Raw genomic sequence first — 14,331 nt, 5'->3', positions numbered from 1 at the left:
AAAAATCGGTTACAAAATTGTCTCAAATTGCACCCATTAATGGATGAAAAAAATTAAAGAAACAAATGTTTTTGCAAAGAAACATATTTGCTTGGCATGAATGCTTTGGGATTGCTCCCATAAATCGATTCAAAAATTTATTAATCGGAAAAATATCGTAAAAAAATCGGTGACAAAATTTTCTCAAATTTCACCCAATAATGGATGAAAAAAATTAAAGAAACAAATGTTTTTGCAAAGAACCATATTTTCAATTGCCCACAAATAATCGACAAAAAAATCTTGTGTTATCGAAGAGGTGAATGCTTTGGGATTGCTCCCATAAATCGATTCAAAAATTTATTAATCGGAGAAATATCGTAAAAAAATCGGTAAACAAATTTTCTCAAATTTCACCCATTAATGGATAAAAAAATTAAAGAAGAAAATGTTCTTGCAAAGAAACATATTCTCAATTTTCCACATATAATCGACAAAAAAATCACGTGTTATCGAAAAGGCGAATGCTTTGGGATTGCTCCAATAAATCGATCCAAAAATATATTAATCGGAAAAATATCGTAAAAAAATCGGTAAACAAATTTTCTCAAATTTCACCCATTAATGGATAAAAAAATTAGAGAAGAAAATGTTCTTGCAAAGAAACATATTTTCTATTTTCCACAAATAATCGACAAAAAAATCTTGTGTTATTGAAAAGCCGTGCGCCGAAAAAAAATCGGGGAAAAATATCTCAATTTATAGTTGTGCCGCCGAGGCCGTGGCGGCTGTTTGGCCGATATTTTGTTTCATGCGTAATTGAGCCATACAAATATTATCATAATAAAGAGAAATGACAATAATTTTCTAAAATAATTGTATTTTATTCAAAATCAACCCCGGCCCTTAAAACTTAACCACCATTTGTGTTAATCGCAAAAACATAGGAGAAAAGTTTCCACAAATTTCACTGACTAATAGAAATAAATTCCAATGTTAGCGAAAAGAAACATATTTTCAAATTTCCTCAATCAATCGACAAAATAGTTTACCTTACAAATGTTAATAAGCGATTGTTTTCGAAAAGAAATATGTCTTCGAATTTCCCCGATTAATCAATAAAAAGCAGACAAAAACCAGAAGGTGGCGAGAATCTGGAGGACGGCATACGAGTATACATACCTACGTGCATACCCTCATAAATGTGCATTCTCTTCAGGGTCTAATTAAGCAAGACTTCTGTAATGAAATCGCAAAATGTGAAACTTTCCTCTTTCAATTAATCGTAGTTTCCTATACAAATACACAAAAAGTTGGCTCGAATGATTGTGCATTGGCTCATTGGACTGAAGTCCAACTATTTAAAAACTGATAATGCAACTATTAAAATTGAATTATATTGGCACGCTCTGAATTGCAAGCTTGTGCTCTAGCAAAAATAAATATAGTAAAACTCACATAGTGGTAATTTTCGATAAAACCGCATATGTTGAGTTAGCACTTTCTACCTGCCGTGCGCGAAAATGCTGAGTTTTAATGCAATATTCAAAGCAATACTCATTAAAATCTGTATATTGAGCAGAAGTCTCGATAAAATTGAATGCAAATATTAAACTTTACTGTGAAAGCATGGCTCTATTGAACTATGAGCGAAAAAGTTTTAAAGTCAGTTATGCTGTTACGCCAAACAGCCATCAATGTGTATGTATGTGTGTGAGTCAGAAAAAGTTCATAGCACAGCCACTGAGTAAAATAACGCATATCCGCTAGCGATAATTGCGTTCGACAATCTCAATTTTTCTTTTTTCTCCTCTTTTTTTCGTTTTTTTTGTTTTTTTTTTTTGTTTTTGAGCTGCTACAAACAATGGCTTCATTGCAATTCTTTTACCAACTCATTTGACTCTGCGTAATGATGTGTAGGGTATGTATGCATGTAGGTGTTTACTCAAGCGAAGCGCGAGCCAGGAAATTGTGGTTACCTGCTGCGTTGCCACAGTGCCGGTGATAGTAAAAGCCACTGCAGGTTCTTGGAAACACGCGGGCGGGCAGACTTGTGAAGGCAATATACTCCATACATGCATACACACATACATACACAGCAAACAAGCCTCGAACAAAGCGCGTTAATGTCAACTATAATATCATTCAAGCGTAAATTGCGATATCAGCCATAAGCGCACTGGCTTACATATGCGCAAGTGCACGTGCACACACACATGTGAATAAATGAATCGCGTAGAGTGGCGCCCATGAACTGCAGATTCTATGGAGCACAGGTGGGGTTTTGCTACCCAGTCAGGCATATAACTAGAGATTTTTAACAAGAAGGAACTACGGCTCACTATGAAATCAATACTAAAAGGGCGCATTGAGAAGTTCGCTGAGCGTTTGTACTTTTGGGTGAAACAAAATTTGCTGAGTATTTTTTGCCTTATTTCGACGATGAAGCTAACGTATAATAACTTGGGTTAAATACACAGCATCCTCTGATGAATAAATCAGATAAATCCTCTCATCCTCTGATAAATATCCTCTTTTACATTAAATACAGTGCTCACAATCCAATCCAACTCCATGCTTTCCGAGATTTAATCTACATTTTCGATGACTGGTCTACCAGAGCATGCCCCACCTTCGACTCCTGTATTACCAGATCGAAATGTTAGAAATCACCGCATTGCTGTGGCTGGCATTCGATACTATATTTGGTCATAAGAAGTGTTTTTATGTATCTCATTTTAAATCTTGTTCTCTTCCTGCACCTACTTCATACCAAGTTGGCGGTTCTAAGCCCAATCCAAGTGAAATTATTGATCTTCGTGTGGTATTTGACTCTAGATAGATTCTCTTTTCATGGACATTTAAATTACACCATGGCAAGGGCATATCCTGTATTCCCTGAAGAAGTTGAAGAAGCGGCTTTGGATTTAAGGATGCCGATCAACAACGTTCGTATTAACAGCTTCAAGCTACAGATGAATTTCACCAGTTGTAAAATATTTAAACCAGCAATATCCGCAGATGTACTAGAAAACCAGAAAACGAGAGCCCAAATGTCTAAATCTTTGCCCGACGAGAGCAGAGCAGCTGGAGAGAAGGTAACGAGATAATTCCACCTCATCCTTGAGACAGCTTCTGCAGAATGAACTTAAAGCAATCATAAGTCTCACCGCATGGACCCCTAACGCACAATGTGCAGTAAGGGTACCTACAAATTTCGAGAGCTGCGGCTTTGTTAGCCTTAGAAGTTCACTCGAGCGCTTCCGATCTACCTGTGGGCAAAAGAATCTCGAGACTTTGCATATTTGCACACTTGCGCACTAGCCCAATGCTCGCTGAGTTGACACGAGGCCCATTTTTTCAGAAGTAGCCCACAAATTCTCAAGAGAATCCTAATCCACTCGTTTTGAAATGAAACCGTTTTCAAGATCTCCTGTCTAGCCAGCTCATCAGGCCAGGAGTTTTTCTCTATACTGCTGTGGCCGCGAACCCAGATAAGCGTAATATCGAAGTATTTACATGTAATCGAGCGAGAAGTGAGTCATTCCCCGACTAATTTGAAACACACAAACATCGATCCCGAGGCCCTAATTGCCGCTTGACTGTCGGAGTAGGTATTTAGATTCTTTACAGTAATTACAGTTTCCAATGTTTCCTTAACCCCCTGCCTTGCTATTTAGCTCGACGAAACTCGGGCCCAAGTGTTACGCTTCAAGGCGTGGTAAACAGATCTAAAGATGATTTAACAGCAATTATGAGCCTGGTGACTAACTCTGGTGGCGTACAGAGAGAAACGAACATTCAATCACAACCCAGACTCGTGATGTTTATGTTTGTCCCGACCATATGTGCACGACTTCGGCTCGTGATATTTACGTTTGACCCGACTTGCCCGGCTCATCATATTCATGTTTGGCCCAAAATTTCCATCAAAAGTCAAACTCGTTAAAGCACGGCAAGGGGTTAATTTCGGCCACCTCCGCTTGAAAAACACTACAATGGTCCGGAAGCCTACATTTGAGCTTGATGGGAAGCTCTTCGCTGAATACTCCTCCACCAACACTTCCGTCCAACTTCGAGCCACACGTAAACATGTTTGCCATGCCTTGTCTCCAAATGTTGCACACCGCTCGCTTCTCCGTTGAGGAATTATAAATGGAAAAAGTATCTCTCGGACCCAGGGAGGATGTACAAGTAAATTAAATAAGTAAATAGATAAATAATCTCGACCAAAACAAAGGAAACATTGTTTACCAACCCGCCCTAAAACAGTGCTTTAAATTGTGTGATATGGCTGACTAAAGCCATTTCGAGAAAGCGGGGGAAAGGCTCATCATATTTCATTTCCTCTAATAATTACAGGTAGTCAAGCTAAGTAAACTGCAAAGGCTGCTCTTTGTTTCAATCGTTGAGAGTCCAGCTGGAAGACCTGATTGGATTCACGAGATCATAGCCTTGGTTTGAGGGCATGTGGCAATGGGATTGGAGAAATCTTTCGGTGTGTTTTTATGTAAGTGAAGTTCATTTAACCTGTATTAACCTAATGTGAACTTTGCTTGCTCATTAAATCAAACAGTAGAACTTTTTCTGACGTACCAAAGTATTTTTCAACCTGTGTTGTGTGGACCTACAATATTCGAGGCATTCGAAAAGTAAGTGCCACCCTGGTGTTGCATTCTGGCAACTGGCAGATGTATCGCAAAGTTTGACATTTTTTGGCTTTTACGTACTCAGAACGTTTTGAAATACCAGCGCTATTTGTATTGTTTACAGTAACTTAAAAGATTCATCTCGGTCCAAAAATGGAATTAAATCGTGAACATTTTCGTGCGATTATTTTTTACAACTTTCGACGTGGATTAACTCAGCAACATCGCATGGATGAACTTAATTGATTTTTTGGCGATGAAGCTCCATCAAGGACCAGTTTTTATCGATGGTATGGTGAATTCAATCGTGGTCGTAGTTCACTCCAAGACGAATTTCGTGAAGGTCGTCCAAAATCAGTTGTTGTTCCGAAAACCATTGATGCTGTGCGCGAACTGATATTGCAAGATCATCATGTGACCTATCGTGAGATTGAGACAATCTTAGGCATTAGTGGGACCAGCATACATTCAATATTGCATAAACATTTGACTGTCAAAAAAATTTGTTCGCGTTGGATCCCACACAATTTGTCAATCGCTCAAAAAAAGGCTCGTGTCGATTTGTCGAAGGAAATGCTCAAAAAATACGATCGCGGGGCTTCGAAACACGTCTATGACATCGTGACAGGTGATGAATCATGGATTTACGCGTATGAGCCCGAAAGTAAACAGCAGTCGACTCTATGGGTGTTTCACGATGAGCCAAATCCAACAAAAGTTGTTCGTGCACGAAGCACTTCTAAGCAAATGGTCGCCTGTTTTTTCGGAAAAACTGGACATGTCGCAACCGTACCACTAGAACAACGCAGAACAGTAAAATCTGAGTGGTACTCAACCATTTGTTTGCCAGTTGTCTTCCAAGAAATTAGGAAAACCAATCGCTAAAGACGGATCACTCTTCACCAGGACAATGCGAGCTCTCACACATCGGCTCAAACAACTGCATTTTTGAGCACCCAAAACATCGAATTAATGGGTCATCCGCCGTACAGTCCTGACTTGGCACCGAATGACTTCTTTTTATTCCCGTACGTAAAAAAGCAAACTGAGAGGTCAACGTTTTTCGACACCTGAAGAAGCGGTTGCGGCATTCAGAATGCATGTTTTGGAGGTACCTCATTCAGAGTGGCAAAAGTGCTTCGACAATTGGTTCAAACGCATGCAAAAGTGTATAGATCTTCATGGAGAATATTTGTATTTTCTGGTATTTAGTCTGGTTAGTGATTTGATTACAATTCCGCGCATCTTTCGAGCACAAAGTGAGTTCACGTCAAGACTTTCTTTAGAACAGCTAACACAAGTTAGAAATGTCAGCTGAGTTAACTCTCTTCATTCACTGCCAATCACGAAGTGAAAGAACATATCGAGTATTTTGGTTTGCGGGGTTTTATTAAAGCAAACGCACCAGAAAGTTGTTGAATATTAAATATTGTAGTGCATCACCAAAAGGCCCGATGTGTGTATTTGCTACAAAATTGAGAAAATAATAGGAAATTTTGTATGTAAATACCCATGCAAGTATGTGAGCATGCATCAGTGCATGTACAGAAAGCTATCGGTAATTACTTTATATGACAGCGGCTGCCAGCAAAATGTGTCAGATTTTTAATTGAAATTGACTCTTTTGAGAATATGATTATTTACTATTTACTGGGTGTCTAACATGCCAAGTGTGCAAAATTTAAGAAAACCACACAACTATTATTTATCATATAATAAAAACAAAAAAAAAAAACAAAAACAAATCATTAGTCGTTGCGCGCAAAATCTAAAATTTCACTAAACCAACGTGCGATTGGCACGTGTTTCAGCCATTCGCGCCATTTATCAGCGTTCAATGAATGGCCGTTTTGAGTGCGATACGCTAAGAAAACAAAAACACTCCATTTCAATGCTGCTAATATTTGATCAGTTGAGTTAGTTGTCAAGTTGAGTTTAGTGTCAACTTGCGGTGACAGCAAGCCAAGAGGTGTGTTTTTCTTTTAATGCATGTATGTATGTGTGTGTGTGCTTATAAGTACCTGTGGGCGCACATGTCGTATGAGTAACTAAAAATAAGCGCATTTCAAGCCATTTAGTATGAAAGCATTTGTGGGTAATACAACTGCGACTGTTTGTTGTTTTTTTTGTTTTTGTTTTTTTTTGTGGGGCAGGTAAGGAAGCAAAAGAAAATGAGCGATAATGATGAATGCAAGGAAATGGGTTGGTTTTTCCGTACTCTTTATGTGCCAACATGAATGCAAGCATGTAAATACCCCAATGGTGTTTTGCTTCTATTTTTAAACACAATTCTAGAATAAATAGTGCACACATTTCCCAGCGCCTACATTTTTGTAGAATTTCCTTTACGTTTTCTTAGTTGGTTTTTTTTTTTGTTGGCAGTTTTGACTGTTTTGCGTCGTCAGGTTGTTTCTTTTCATAGTTCGGGTGAAGAAAAACTGTGTTCTTATTTACTATCGACTAAAAATAGTAGAACACTTAGAATTTCCACAATCGTTTCGTTTGCCATCAGCTCCCGTGACAAAATACACATATACGTGCAATAGCATAGGTAAATAAAGAAATACTTAAAGGTAGTGTATTTTATTTATCGCATGTTTCCTACTTATTGACGTAGGTGCCGCAGCTATAATTTTTACGGATCGATTTCAATTATTTCTTATTACAATAGTTTGTGAGTGTTTTTGTTTTTTAGCTGAAATTTTTATACCAGTGCACGCGTACAAGTATGCACTCTGGTACAGACAGCTTTTTGCTTACAGGGAGGCATTAAAGAATTTATGTTGGAAAAATTTTACCGTCATATTTTTCAAATTTGATATTCTAAATTTGCCGCAAAAATTTTCGTGCCTGGTTTCATGTTGGTTTCATTTATTTAGAATTATATAGGGTTTTCCAATCAGAGGTGTTATTTTGGTATTCAAAATGCTATTTCTTAATATAAATGATCGGATGTTTAATTCATTATAAAGAGGAAGTTATGCCGTTAATACTGGAAAATAACATCAGGCAAATGACCACCACGGCTACGCTTACAGGGCAATATCCTTGTCATGACATTTTGCATAACCGAATTGCAAAGTGGCTGCCCTATGTCCTCGATAGCCTCACGAATTCCATCTTTCAGGTCTTGAATCGACCCTGGGTTATTGGCATAGAGCTTCTCTTTCCCTTGGCCTCAAAGAAAAAAGTCAAAAGGTGTTAAATCAAAAGATCTCTGTGGCCAATTGTGATCACCTCTTCGAGAGATAACTCGGTCCGGAAACTTTTCCCGTAAAATATCAATAGTTTCGTTGCTTGTGTGGCATGTAGCGCCGTCTTGTTGAAAATAAACGTTGTCCAGATCAATACCATCCAACTCCGGCCATAAAAAGTGGTTAATCCTCTCTTGATAGCCTTTTATATATTTAAATAACACCTGTTATTGTAAAACCCTTTATTATCTTTATCTGTTCAAAACTAATATGATGACGATGTTGAGTGTGAACCACACCTAAACGTTAACGACACCGTTGGACTTCTTTCTTTGCGGTTATTTGAAAGAAAAGGTTTACGTCGATAAGCCAGCAACAATTCAAGAGCTAAAGGATGAGATAATTCGACACATTAACGGCATAGAACCTCAATTATGCCTCAGCGTCATCAAAATTTGGACCATCGGATGGAGGTGTGCCGCCGAGGCCGCGGTAGTTTGTTCCATACGTAATTGAGCCATACCAATATTATCATAATAAAGAGAAATGACAATAGTAAATAAAAAAGTTGTATTTTATTCAAAATCAACAAAGGCCCTTGAAACTTAACCACCCTTTACATTTAAAATCTCTTGCCAACTCATGCAAAGGCGCTAAAAGTTCACATAAAAGCTGGCGCAAAATTTTCAATAACTTTTTTGCCAAATGAAAGCAATGATTTTGCGGAACGGATATCTTTATTTTGTCTGCCCTTTAAACTCTCCATTGCAGCCGTTTAGTTCACAAGCGTCAAATATGAGTGAGGTAAGACACGATTTGCAAAAATTATAAATCTTTTGATAGGGTGTTTGATTTTGCGCCACCTAGTATTTGTATTTCTGTAGAAAAAATTATGTCGTAACCTTCTGAAAAGTCAGTTTTGCATTAAGCCAACCCTGTTCCAGTTTTAAATTAATTTATAAGTATTACAAACTTACATCTTGTGGAACTGTGTTAAAATATTTACATTCCTCTAGTGAATAAATATGAAAAAAACAACGCGGTAACCCTATATGAAATAATTTTTAAATTATAACATTCCAAATGCTGCCAGTTTCATGTCCACAATGCAGTGTTTATTTTTAAGTGTTTTTTTTTTTATTTTACATATTTTTGCGCTTTGGCAAATTTATTTCAAGTTTTAAATTAATTTATTGTATAAATATCACAAACTGCATTTTGAGAAACAACAAAGCAATAAAACAAAAACTAAATCATAAAAAAGCCATGGTAACCCTATTCGAAATATTTGTTGAATGATAGCGCGCTAAATACTTCCACTTTGATATTCATAACGTAGACATTGTTTTTAAGTGTTCTCATTTTTATTTTTATTTTATCTTTGGCAACCCTGTTAAAGGTTTTTTTCATGTTTTGAACTATGCTAGTTTATAAGTAATAAACAGTTGCCCTTAAAAAATAAGAGGAAATGCTTAAATTAAGAAAAAAATTGTATCTGATATTCTCTTAGAAATTTTTTTCTGAACAAATCACTCCAATTGTCTTTAGCTAACAACCAAATTGTTGTAGTGGTAGTATTCTCATTCTTAATGCAATTCTGTATGCCACAACAATTTTAATTTAATAAAAATTTATTGTAATGAACTTGTGTGTGCTTGCCTGCTTGTTGTCAATCATTTGAAGCGTTTAATTCCCCTCTGTTCACTGATCTCCCACAACCTCGCTGAAATTCACTCCAATTCATTCAACTCTTTCTTAATACGGAAGAGCTGGACTAGAAATGAGCAGCCGACTGCCTTCCGAAATACTAACGAAGCTAAGTACGAGTATAAGTAATTAATTGAGCAGACCAGTGCAAATCGATTTTTGTAGGGGGAAAAGACATGAGAAAAAGACAACCTCTGTCGAATAAATTTCTGGCACATCGAAAAAAGAGCTTCAGTTTTCTCCGAGGAGCTGGACATTCTAAACGAGTGCGAGTATACCCTTTCGTGGGAAAGGTTGAAGCAAAATATTAGAAAACTGTAAGAAAAATTATAAGCAACTTTAGGGAAATTTCTATGCTCTGACCATTAAAATTAGTGAAACGAGTGAACTCTTCAAAGCAGTCCGTCTAACTTAACTTCACTTAAAGTCTTTATAAAAAGCAAACTATGTAATATATTGAAATAGGCGTAGTCAGAATCTTCAAAAAGTGGATTCTTTTGCATTTTCTTAAAGCATAATATCTTAAAAATATTGTGTGAAAATTTGAAGTAAATCCGACAAATAACTTTCGAGTTATTTTCAACAATTAACAAAGGCAGCTCGGGCAGAAACAAACAAAAACAAAAACTTTAAATGCGTTTTTCACAAAACCATGTTTTTTGAACTGGTGATCATTGTAACTTAAAACCACTTGATGGATTTCAATAAAATGTATACTGCTTTTGGAAAACATAAAAAACTCGTGCTTGATCGAAGAATTTTTTTTCAAAAACTTCGATTTTTTTTAAAGAATTAATTCTCGGTTTTTTCTTTCTCGAAAATCTGAAAAATATTTCCTAAGGCCGCCACATTGTTAATTTTGAAAAAAAAAACAAAGCTTCGATCAGGCATCACAAGATTATCTATTAATAAAACTAATTTCTCTTGTCCGACTGATTTTTTTTTTCCCTTTAAGGATTTGTGATGATCACCGCAAGGGACTTCTGGAAAAACGGGCTCCACACAAACAGCGATAACTTTTAGAATTATTAATGTTTGTTTTTGAAATTTTGCTAAAGTCAAGCCGGAACATGATGTATTAATGCCATGTTTTTATTTTTGTAAAATAAAGCAATTCACTAGGAAATAAAAATGTTTGAAAATCATAATATTTTCGGGCCTCTGACTACCCCTAACTCCTTAATAAAAAAAATATTTTTTGAATTTCATACCGTACCTAATCCCTTAATGAAGTCCAGAAATATATAAAAAATTGCTAAAGCTGAACGATATCATTTAAAACTAGAAAGCCGTAAAGAAATACGAAATACTTTGCATTTGATTAAAAAGAAAGAACTCAACTTTTCAAGCACGTGAAAAATAATTTATTAGTTTTGGCAATATTTCCAAGAAAGGCTGATTTCACGCTGACGCAAATTATAATTTTGAAATTCTATATAGAAAATCTGTAACACCCATTAGTGATACATTTTACGCGCATTTTTTCCTCCCTTGCTTCACTTCCTGTGGAAGCATAGGGCCTCGCAAACTTGTATACAACTCAAAATAAAGGCTTATTACAAATGTTTAAAAAAATTTACCTCGAGCTGAGTTTGCGATAGTTAAATAACGAAGCGAAAAATTGGCACCTGAAAACACAAAAATAAAAACAAATTAAAGCTATGCAGAATCAATTTGTGCGCTATAAAAAGTGGGACTAGAATCAAAAAATGTGGTTTCAAACTGCAAAGATATTAATTTTACTTTTATGGGGCCCACAATTAATAAACTTAAATACTGGAGACATAATAAATTAGTTTACATAAACTCACAACGAACCAATTATGCTTTAAATGAATAATCACGCTTTAAGAATTGATTGAAAATTCTATTTAAATATTGCTGGTTGCTGTTGTTGTTGTTGTAGCAGCACATTCCCCATACATGCACAGGCAATGCTGCTGGAGCGACAGTCCTTGGCCGGATATACATCCGGGTCGTTCCGGTAGCGTAGAACCGACTGTCAAGGGAACGATTGTCATTGGTCCTACAAGGTGGCGCAAGTCCAATCTTGTTTTTGATTAGCTTTTTTGCTAAATAGAAACATTATTTTGAACCATGGAAATCTTTATTTTTACCATTGTTTGTCTGCTTGTGTACTGAAGCTGTTGCAGCTGTCTAGTTCACAAGTGTCAAATATGATTATGAATCTGCGTATAGGGTGATTAATTTTGCGCCACCCGTATTTGAGTATCTTTTTTGCTTAATTGTAATAAAAAAGTTGTATTTTATTCAAAATCAACACCGGCCCTTGAAACTTAACCGCCCTTTACATTTAAAATCTGTTGCCAACTCATGCAAAGGCGCTAAAAGTTCACATAAAAGCTGGCGCAAAATTTTCAATAACTTTTTTGCCAAATGAAAGCAATGATTTTGCGGGACGGAGATCTTTATTTTGTCTGCCCTTTAAACTCTCCATTGCAGCCGTTTAGTTCACAAGCGTCAAATATGAGTGAGGTAAGACACGATTTGCAAAAATTATAAATCTTTTGATAGGGTGTTTGATTTTGCGCCACCTAGTATTTGTATTTCTGTAGAAAAAATTATGTCGTAACCTTCTGAAAAGTCAGTTTTGCATTAAGCCAACCCTGTCCCAGTTTTAAATTAATTTATAAGTATTACAAACTTACATCTTGTGGAACTGTGTTAAAATATTTACATTCCTCTAGTGAATAAATATGAAAAAAACAACGCGGTAACCCTATATGAAATAATTTTTAAATTATAACATTCCAAATGCTGCCAGTTTCATGTCCACAATGCAGTGTTTATTTTTAAGTGTTTTTTTTTTATTTTACATATTTTTGCGCTTTGGCAAATTTATTTCAAGTTTTAAATTAATTTATTGTATAAATATCACAAACTGCATTTTGAGAAACGACAAAGCAATAAAACAAAAACTAAATCATAAAAAAGCCATGGTAACCCTATTCGAAATATTTGTTGAATGATAGCGCGCTAAATACTTCCACTTTGATATTCATAACGTAGACATTGTTTTTAAGTGTTCTCATTTTTATTTTTATTTTATCTTTGGCAACCCTGTTAAAGGTTTTTTTCATGTTTTGAACTATGCTAGTTTATAAGTAATAAACAGTTGCCCTTAAAAAATAAGACGAAATGCTTAAATTAAGAAAAAAATTGTATCTGATATTCTCTTAGAAATTTTTTTCTGAACAAATCACTCCCATTGTCTTTAGCTAACAACCAAATTGTTGTAGTGGTAGTATTCTCATTCTTAATGCAATTCTGTATGCCACAACAATTTTAATTTAATAAAAATTTCTTGTAATGTACTTGTTGTCAATCATTTGAAACGTTTAATTCCCCTCTGTTCACTGATCTCCCACAACCTCGCTGAAATTCACTCCAATTCATTCAACTCTTTCTTAATACGGAAGAGCTGGACTAGAAATGAGCAGGCGACTGCCTTCCGAAATACTAACGAAGCTAAGTACGAGTATAAGTAATTTGGTAATTATTAATTGAGCAGACCAGTGCAAATCGATTTTTGTAGGGGGTTTTACATGAGAAAAAGACAACCTCTGTCGAATAAATTTCTGGCACATCGAAAAAAGAGCTTCGGTTTTCTCCGAGGAGCTGGACATTCTAAACGAGTGCGAGTATACCCTTTCGTGGGAAAGGTTGAAGCATAATATTAGAAAACTGTAGGGAAAATTGTAAGTAACTTTAGGGAAATTTCAATGCTCTCAACATTAAAATTAGTGAAATGTGTGAACTCTTGAAAGCAGTCCGTCTAACTTAACTTTACTTAAAGTCTTTATAAAAAGCAAACTATGTAATATATTGAAATACTTAAGGGGATAGGCGTAGTCAGAATCTTCAAAAAATAGAATTTTTTGGGTTTTCTTAAAGCATAATATCTTAAAAATATTGTGTGAAAATTTGAAGTGAAAACTATGTTTTTTGAACTGGGGATCATTGTAACTTAAAAACAGCTTGGTGAATTTCAATAAATGTATACTGCTTTTGATATATATATAAAACTCGTGCCTGATCGAGGGATTTTTTTTTCAAAATTTAGATTTTTTTTAACAATTAGTTCTCGGTTTTTTCTTTCTCGAAAATCTGAAAAATATTTCCTAAGGCCGCCCTATTGTTAATTTTGAAAAAAAAAACAACGCTTCGATCAGGCACAAGATTATTTATTAGTAAAACTAATTTCTCTTGTCCGATTGATTTTAGATGGACCTCCAAGGGCTTGAGATGATCACCGCAAGGGACTTCTGGAAAAACGGGCTCCACACAAACAGCGATAACTTTTACAATTATTCATGTTTGTATTTGAAATTTTGCTAAAGTCAAGTCGGAACATGATGTATTAATGCCATGTTTTTATTTTTGTAAAATAAAGCAATTCACTAGGAAATAAAAATGTTTGAAAATCATAATATTTTCGGGCCTCTGACTACCCCTAACTCCTTAATAAAAAAAATATTTTTTGAATTTCATACCGTACCTAATCCCTTAATGAAGTCCAGAAATATATAAAAAATTGCTAAAGCTGAACGATATCATTTAAAACTAGAAAGCCGTAAAGAAATACGAAATACTTTGCATTTGATTAAAAAGAAAGAACTCAACTTTTCAAGCACGTGAAAAATAATTTATTAGTTTTGGCAATATTTCCAAGAAAGGCTGATTTCACGCTGACGCAAATTATAATTTTGAAATTCTATATAGAAAATCTGTCCATTAGTGATACATTTTACGCGCATTTTTTCCTCCCTTGCTTCACTTCC

General features: G+C 35.5%; 1 protein-coding gene across 4 annotated transcripts in view; it reads right to left on the bottom strand.

Annotated features, from left to right (window-relative positions):
* Positions 1-14,331, bottom strand: part of LOC129243880 (E3 ubiquitin-protein ligase goliath) — a 236,105-nt gene that overhangs the window by 128,814 nt on the left and 92,960 nt on the right. The window contains exon 1 of one of the 4 annotated variants that reach the window (XM_054881290.1): positions 11,110-11,131. The exons of the other annotated variants lie outside the window; for them this stretch is intronic. The gene's annotated coding sequence lies outside the window, so the exon portion shown is untranslated. Of the gene's footprint in view, positions 1-11,109; positions 11,132-14,331 lie in introns of those variants that run through there. 4 annotated transcript variants of the gene reach the window in all.

This window comes from Anastrepha obliqua, chromosome 4 (assembly GCF_027943255.1).
Source record: "Anastrepha obliqua isolate idAnaObli1 chromosome 4, idAnaObli1_1.0, whole genome shotgun sequence".
In the NCBI taxonomy this organism is placed as follows: domain Eukaryota; kingdom Metazoa; phylum Arthropoda; class Insecta; order Diptera; family Tephritidae; genus Anastrepha; species Anastrepha obliqua.
Note: the sequence above shows the minus strand (reverse complement) of the source record. Positions and strands in the feature narration are given on the sequence as shown.